The following is a 9047-nucleotide window of genomic DNA, read 5'->3' as shown; positions in this document are numbered from 1 at the left end:
TTGGGTTCCACTGTTCTCTTTTCTCAACGATGAGATTACAAACAAACGTGACAAACGTTTAACTTCTTTGAAAACCAAAGGAAGGAAACCCTACAACCACAACATAAATGTGGTAACCAAATAAGATCACAATGTTCCAGAGGTTGTCATGACAGCACGGTCCTACTAAGCCTACAACTAGTTTTCTTTTGTGTTCATACATACAGCAATTACAAAATTGAAAGTTTCTCTTCGCTCTAGCATGCTTAAAAGAACTGTAAAGAATATCTGTAGGTCTGGAAGCCTTCCTACACACTGAAATGCTTCTCAAGACAAAACGGATTAATCTTCAGCTGTTCATCAGCTTTCACAATTCTACTGAGAACCACGAGGTTGAGCACAATAAACTTAACCAGGCTGGTATAAATAGACCATTGCTTTGTTCTTTTCAACACCTACATTCGGCTATAAACAATACAAGCTTTCCACAAATCAACAAAGGAGCAATAGTGCTCATATAATGGAAACTGGCCTGGTGGGTTTGTTTGACCACCCCGCTCCTGTCGCATTTCTGTTACTCCCCTGACCACATACTTATTTCTCCTCCTTTGGCTTTTTATCTGACATGTATGATTCTGTCAAATAGTTTTTTTGTGTGTGTTGCTAATGTGTTCAAATTGGTTTCTATGCTGTGTCTGAACCCTCTCCATCGCTCACTCCTTCACTATTCCCAAACAGTGTTGGATAAGTTACTCTGAAAAAGTAATTAATTACTAGTTACTAATTGCATATTCAAAAGTATAATTAGATTACTGTACAAATTATAAAAAGTATTTAATTACTTGTTACTAATTACTTTCTATATCCTTTATCAACCTCGATTAGTTAAGTGATTCAAGGATAGACAGTAGTATATACAAGTGGCGTTCCACCGTATTTGAATGTTATAACGACATGTAAATTTATGAAAGTATAATTTCAAATACAGTAGAACAGCACATATACCCCTGCGGTGTGCCGCAATGTACAGCATATGCTAAATTTGACTATTTTCTCAGTTTCCCATTTCTCTCTGCTTTAAGTTTCCCCAACCGGAAAGTGCCGCGGGTTATTCCTGTGAAACACGGAAGTAAGGTGTGCATATAGCCCATTGGTCCAAGCCACATTCAAGATTGTGATATCAAGGTCTCTCTTAAAAAATTAAGAGACCACTCCGAATTTGCCTTTAATCTGCAGTTCTACATATATTACGTCCATTCCAGTCCAGTGTCTCTTCAATTTCAACAGAAACAAAGTGACAAAGTCAACCAACAGCAATGTGAAACACTGAGAGAATGCCAAGACACACAAAAACTGTGAATAAAAACAGGATTATTACATCAAATATAAATTTAATGTCTAATGTAAAATAGTACTGTTCAAATTCAATTATTAACTTATAATATGAAATATTCCAAACAGTTTAATAATGCTTCATATTAAAAAGATTAAATCGTTGAAAAAAATAACTGCATAATTAAAAATAATTATAATATTTAACATAAGAGTCAAATGTAATGTTTTTTTATATTTTATACATATTTTTTAATATTATTTTTACCAGTTTGCCCAGTTTTCATTTTCTGCAAATGTGTGTGATGGTCAAGAAAATGTGTAGATGAAGCACATTGATATTTCCTCATATATCTTCTTTGCATGAAATGAGGTATTTGTTACTTTCAGTCCATGTCTGTTAAATTTGGTGACATCTACACTCACCTAAAGGATTATTAGGAACACCATACTAATACGGTGTTTGACCCCCTTTCGCCTTCAGAACTGCCTTAATTCTACGTGGCATTGATTCAACAAGGTGCTGAAAGCATTCTTTAGAAATGTTGGCCCATATTGATAGGATAGCATCTTGCAGTTGATGGAGATTTGTGGGATGCACATCCAGGGCACGAAGCTCCCGTTCCACCACATCCCAAAGATGTTCTATCGGGTTGAGATCTGGTGACTGTGGGGGCCATTCTAGTACAGTGAACTCATTGTCATGTTCAAGAAACCAATTTGAAATGATTCGAGCTTTGTGACATGGTGCATTATCCTGCTGGAAGTAGCCATTAGAGGATGGGTACATGGTGGTCATAAAGGGATGGACATGGTCAGAAACAATGCTCAGGTAGGCCGTGGCATTTAAACGATGCCCAATTGGCACTAAGGGGCCTAAAGTGTGCCAAGAAAACATCCCCCACACCATTACACCACCACCACCAGCCTGCACAGTGGTAACAAGGCATGATGGATCCATGTTCTCATTCTGTTTACGCCAAATTCTGACTCTACCATTTGAATGTCTCAACAGAAATCGAGACTCATCAGACCAGGCAACATTTTTCCAGTCTTCAACTGTCCAATTTTGGTGAGCTCGTGCAAATTGTAGCCTCTTTTTCCTATTTGTAGTGGAGATGAGTGGTACCCGGTGGGGTCTTCTGCTGTTGTAGCCCATCTGCCTCAAGGTTGTGCGTGTTGTGGCTTCACAAATGCTTTGCTGCATACCTCGGTTGTAACGAGTGGTTATTTCAGTCAAAGTTGCTCTTCTATCAGCTTGAATCAGTCGGCCCATTCTCCTCTGACCTCTAGCATCAACAAGGCATTTTCGCCCACAGGACTGCCGCATACTGGATGTTTTTCCCTTTTCACACCATTCTTTGTAAACCCTAGAAATGGTTGTGCGTGAAAATCCCAGTAACTGAGCAGATTGTGAAATACTCAGACCGGCCCGTCTGGCACCAACAACCATGCCACGCTCAAAATTGCTTAAATCACCTTTCTTTCCCATTCTGACATTCAGTTTGGAGTTCAGGAGATTGTCTTGACCAGGACCACACCCCTAAATGCATTGAAGCAACTGCCATGTGATTGGTTGATTAGATAATTGCATTAATGAGAAATTGAACAGGTGTTCCTAATAATCCTTTAGGTGAGTGTATATGCTAGCATACACTAAGATGTTGACAAATTTGCTTGTGGGAAAGTAAACCAAAAATATTGATGACTTCCACTACAGATTTTCGGCCAATGAAAACTCTAAAATGAGAATGGCACCTGCCTCCAACAAGCACTAGCAAGCAAGTCAAGCTTCGTGTACATTTCATATTACTAAATCCTATTTGTTATTTCAAAGGGAAATGGACTGGCCATATAATACAAGACAAAAAAAACATGAAACACAAAAACTTTCATTAGGAAATTTGTCAACACAGAAATGGAAAATTGTTTGCAAACAGAGTGTTAACAACATTCACAAGGTCTTTGAGGCACCCTGACAGCTATTTCACTTCTGTTGCGGGTACCCAGAGGATACATCATGGTGACAAACGTATTAAATTGCTGTCGTCCTTAACATAATTGATAACACACAGACGAGACTTTTCACATAAATATCATAATTAGCAAACAGCATTACTAATGAGGGCACGTAAGACTCAGAACGCTCATGATGGAAAGAGTGGAAAGGAAAAACACCTCTCCAGGCGACATTGTGATTACACCAATTTGGATGGAGCACGTGCTTGCATTATTGTTTTTCTGGTAATTACCTGATTGAAGTTTTCTGAGGTCCTGTGCAAAGACAACTTGTCTGCAAATCTAAAAAGAGGCGGAGAGACATAAAGAGGTAAAGTCATTGCACATTAAAGTTTTCATTCCTTAAAGGAACTGCTTTCCCCAAAATGAAAATGCTCCAATAATTTACTCACCTTTTTCTTCAGTCAAACGCACATGCAGATTGTTTGTTATAGAAAACCTATCACTTTATGTCCGCGTATACAGTAGGTCCCTGTTGAAGCTCCAGAAAGCACATACAGCCTCATAAAAGTTATCCTCCATGACTTATTTGGGTTAATAAAAGTCATCTGAATCGAAACTATAGGTGTGTGTGAAAAAAAACGATTCGTGTTTTGAACAAAATGAATCCAAAACAAACACATAAGAGCACTAAGTTAAACGTGACATGTAGATAACGTTTTCATACCTCAAATTGTTTAGTTTGGTAAAGGTTTGCCATTCATTTTCTTTGTAGTAAGATACAAATTATGAAATAAGAAAACATAGAGCCAGAGAATGTTTATTGTCAATTTTCTCCTATGTAGTAGAAAAGGAGACAAAATGTGACGTCAACATGTATCAAAAGAGTAAACGCAGTACAAAGACCTGGTAATGAGCTCTTTTCATTTCTGCCAGTAAGCAGCCAACCACCCTAGCAACCACACAGCAGAATGCCATAGCAACCACTTACATTCTCTTTGGAAAATGTACAAATTTTGTTCTTTAAATCGTTATGAAATACACAGTTTAATACGCAGTATGAGAAAAACGACAGCATGCTAAATTGATAAAAGTCACAGCTATTCATATGTTCTGCATTATACACTCACACGTTCCCAATTTGCGAGAAAAGGATTCTGGGTAATGTTTCAGAATAACCGTATTTGCAGACTTTTGTCATTAGTAATTATGGAATAAATTGTGTTTGCTCACTGTAGACCAACTCCTCAATGGTCTGATTGCTAATGCACTGCATTGTATGTCATTTTCCAGCAGTAAATGAGCAAAAACCAGGAAGCAAAACATACTGCAGCTGTCGTGTAATAGGAGATAGACCGCCAGCCAAATTCAATCAAAATTCTTATTACCTTACTTCATGTTGCCTTATTATTCATGCAATTTTAAAATCTGCCGTGTGAAAAGCAATTTCAAAAGAAAAAGTTCAGCATGCAAATTCCATTATAAAACGTTGCCAGTTTGCGCTGCGGTTGAAGCGCTTATGAACTGCTGGCAAACAGTAAAAGGTTGTTTCCCAAGCAACCCGTTTCTGGCAGGTACAGAGCGAGAGTTACGGGCCGGATGCGAGTTGTGACCAGCGTAACCGAGTTAGACGTGCAACTAACCCCCCTACATTGGAAAATCAAACTCAATCTGATGCGAAGAAAGAATATCAAAGCAACGTACAATGCAGCGTAGACAGAACCGTTTATTTCATTCCAGAAACTCGTATATTCATTAGATTCTCCAGCGTTTCTCTCCCTGATAAATACGCTGAGATTTTGATTAATGGCAATTCATCTTTTATATACACATAAAACATAGATGAATATGTCCTCTGCAGACAAAAGTCATTTTTCACTTTTCTAAGTTCGAAAAAGAAATCGCTGAGTGAAGCGTTCTGTCGGCCTTTTACTGTGGTGACATAATCTATATGCGGCCACAGCTGCGGCGGCTACAGTAAACTTACTGGAGTTTATTACTGTGCTCTAACCAGAATTACCAGTCAAACATCTGGACACATGCACTCCTTCTTTATTAGTGCTGTTGGGAAAATAGTCAAGTCAACAAAACTATAAGATGGCACAAACAGAATTATGTACTGTAGGTAATGAAATCATTCAACTAAAACTCTTTAGATTTGATCTTCTTTAAGCCATGCATCTTTTGGCTGTATTACAGCTTTGCACACACTTTTCTCAACCAACTTCATCAGGTGCATGATGGGATGCTTTTGAAATATTGTTAAAGTTGTAGTTCACCCAAAATGTAATTCACTTCATGTACTCAAACTCGTGTCATTCCAAACCTGTATGACTTTCTTCAGCAGAACACAAAAGAAGATATTTTGAAGAATATCCAAGCAACATTGGCTCCCAGTGATTTCCAATTTCATGGACACAAAACCACTGAGACATGTCTCAAAATATCTTCAGATAGAGTCTAAAGAAAGAGTCATACAAGTTTTGATTGACATGGGGTGAATAAATGATGACTATGTTTATTTTTGGGTGAACTATCGCTTAAAGGGAGTCCAAGGTTATTTTAGTTTACTAGAACTTAGAAAACGCTTCTGTTTATTAAAATCAAATCAAATAATGGCCTAAAAGTTATTGGAACTAAAAACAATTCTGTTTGTTGAGATCAAATCAAATATGGGCCAAAAAATATTGGAAAAACTTAAACTAAACGAGAATTGAATTTTTGACTAAAATTATAATAATAATAAAATTAATCTTAAATAGCAACATAAAAAATAAATAAATGATAACATGACAAAAACATTTTTTATTTTTTATTATATATTTTCATTAAATTATATGTTATTTAATTTATGTAAATATTAATTTGTATTATTATTTTACTGTATACATTTTTTATTAAATAAACAATTTGTTGAATTTTGTTGTATGTTCATTTTATTAAATAAACAATTTGTTGAATGGGTCCTAGCTGTATTTGGTCGCATTTAAACAAACCGTATGGTACACTGACATCTAGCGGTTGAGCTTGGTATCGCAGTCTAAATTCAAAATATTGGAGAGACAAGTTTAGCCAAGTAACGGTTCTTCTCAGTTTCTTTTGATTGTTATCAGAAATAATCTACAGGCACTCTACTGTTTGTGAATGTGTACCGGAAGTTCAGTTGGGGTCACAAAAGTACGCATGCGCAGTAACATTTGTTTATGTTGTTAAGATGAAACCGTCTATACAGTAAAACTTACAGAATGTCTGTATGTACCTCTTACAGTCCTGCAGAAAATCTTCAGTACCTGTGCACCTCTCACATGGAAAATCAGATTCTCTTTAAAACATTTTAGTGACAAAAACAGGAAGAAGTATTTTCCCATGTTGATGCACACAAAGCCCAAACACACTGTACAGGTAGATTCAGTATACTTTGAAAATGACAAATCAAACCAATAACTCAATTGGAGAATGCATAATGGTGTTCTTCAATGCATGGGGTTGTTGTTAGGTAAAAATAAGGAAGTGCGTCTGCACTCTGATCTAAAAAACAGCTTTGGCACTTCCATAGACAACAGGGATATTCAGGCTTAATTTGATAGAATTTACCCTACAGCAAAACAGTATTTTGACGATCCAAATGAAAGAAAAGACAGTGTACTTTTCCACTGGCGTGAGAATACACGTGTTGATTGAGTTTGTTTGTGTGAGTGAGTGTGTGGGGGGTTTGTGTGCGCACAAAGACTCATTATCATGTGACCGATTACAAAACAGCTCAAATGTTGTGTGAGTGTAGTATGTGTGTGTCAACTTCTCCGTTCTGTCATGTACTCGACTCGAAAGGGTATGCAGCGAACAGGTCTTTTTTCGTCTAGAACATTGATATCTCATCTACTGTGGCGTTCTTATTATGTTATTGTGCTACTGTTTACTTTGAAAGCATGATAGCTCGTGAAGAAACTATTTCTCGAAAGAATTTACCTGGTTACTGTTCATCTTTCTTCTGAAAGGCCTCAAGGATTACATAAACCAGGATGCGATAAGATTACATAATTAGCAATGGAGATTATATTTTTTTCTCATTCAAAACAACACACACACATATACATTAACATATAGCATGTCTTTACTGTACATTGCTTCAGCATCTACAGCATCAGATTAGCAGCACAATAGGTTGTGGGTTTAAATGTCAGGGGAACTATGAATGCACTTTAAGTCATTTTGGATAAAATGTCTAAATGTAAATGACTTAAATGTAAATATCTACTGATGTCTATTCTTTCAAATCAGTAAGTTCCAAATAAAAACATATTTATCTATCCTTTGCAGGATGACACGGCAAAGTACCAGTAAGGTTAGCTCTTTACTATTTACTGAATTACTTTTCATGTTGTGATATACTGAAATACTCGATTATGATTGGTCGATTGTAGACGTCTGCAGTCAATGTGGTCGGTATAATGAGCAATAAAATTGAGTGCTGCCCCAGGTAACCAATTTCCTACAAAGCCATTCAAGTTTTATATCTCTGATCGATTTAAATCAATATCTGAAGTTAATTTATTTTTATTCATTCGGAAAGATGTAATAACAAGAAAATGAACAGACTTATCATAAAATATACGACCCATCCACTTCACATTATGGAACGGCTGACTGTACTGTACATTATCCTTTTTTTACTCTGAATAAAAAAGTTGTTTCAATATCCTGCTATTGCTTGCAATTAACAGCCTATTTCTTTATTCACGTAATGTTGCTGATCTAAAAGGTTTTTTGTCTGGCATTGAGAAATATATTAGTAAAATGAGAAGAAAAGCCATAAAATTAGAAATTCCCCAGGTGAAATCTCATCTCCTGGAACATGAAGCTAATCACTGCTGGTTTCTCTCCAAATATGATCTAAGCCATAATCTTTAAAGAAAACTGATTTAAACGCTCAGATTTCCCTCGGCGCTGAAATATCACAGAACATTCGTCTGGAAAACCGAGACCCCCTGTCAGACGTTTTCTGCACCTGCAGTACATGGCAGACAACGCTAAGCAGGGTGGAGAGGAGAACGGTAACCATGGCAACAATGAACAACTTCACCTTGCACAGACCTAGCGGCTGCTTGAGGCGTCTGACACGGCTGGTGATCCGGTCAAAAGGCCAAGTGGATTGTGGGTATAAAGAAAAAAACGAGACGAGATCGCCCCACCTCGAGCCAGGTGTCTGAACAGTTGCTTCCGCATAAGCGGTGTTGGAAGTCTGCTCAATGTCACGGAGGCGCCACGTGGAGGGTCACGGCCGGGCCTGAACGGACGTGAAGGTGGATCTCAGCGTCGGAGGAAGAGGGAGGGTGATGTAGCGTTTGCTCTTGTGCCAAACGAGGGCAATAAAATCGGAAAGAGTGGAGCTGCTGCGGACAATGGGCTATACACCACCTTTGATTTACAATTAAACAAGCTGTTACGCCAGCACACTGAAACAGGTTTCTGGCATCCCTCCTGACTTGTAAATTGCTGTCCACTTTTACTAAACCAGCTTAGCTGCACGAATTCATCCAAGAATTATAATAATATTTCACCTAAAACGAGATTTTTTCATCATTACTCTTCTGTTATTGCAAAGCTGGATGATTTTCTTCTTCTGAGGAGCACAAAAGATCTTCTTAAAAATGTTCACAATGAAGATGCGAGGTGCTTTTTTTGGAAGTCCGGCTTACTAAGTGCTTTTTCTGTGCGGAAAAGAGCCAACTGATGACCCTGCCAAACATCTCCTTTTGCGTCCGACAGAGAGAAAATCA

The sequence above is a fragment of the Triplophysa rosa genome, linkage group LG14, assembly GCF_024868665.1.
Source record: "Triplophysa rosa linkage group LG14, Trosa_1v2, whole genome shotgun sequence".
Classification (NCBI taxonomy): Eukaryota; Metazoa; Chordata; class Actinopteri; order Cypriniformes; family Nemacheilidae; genus Triplophysa; species Triplophysa rosa.
The sequence above is the reverse complement of the archived record's forward strand: the minus strand, read 5'-3'. Positions refer to the sequence as shown.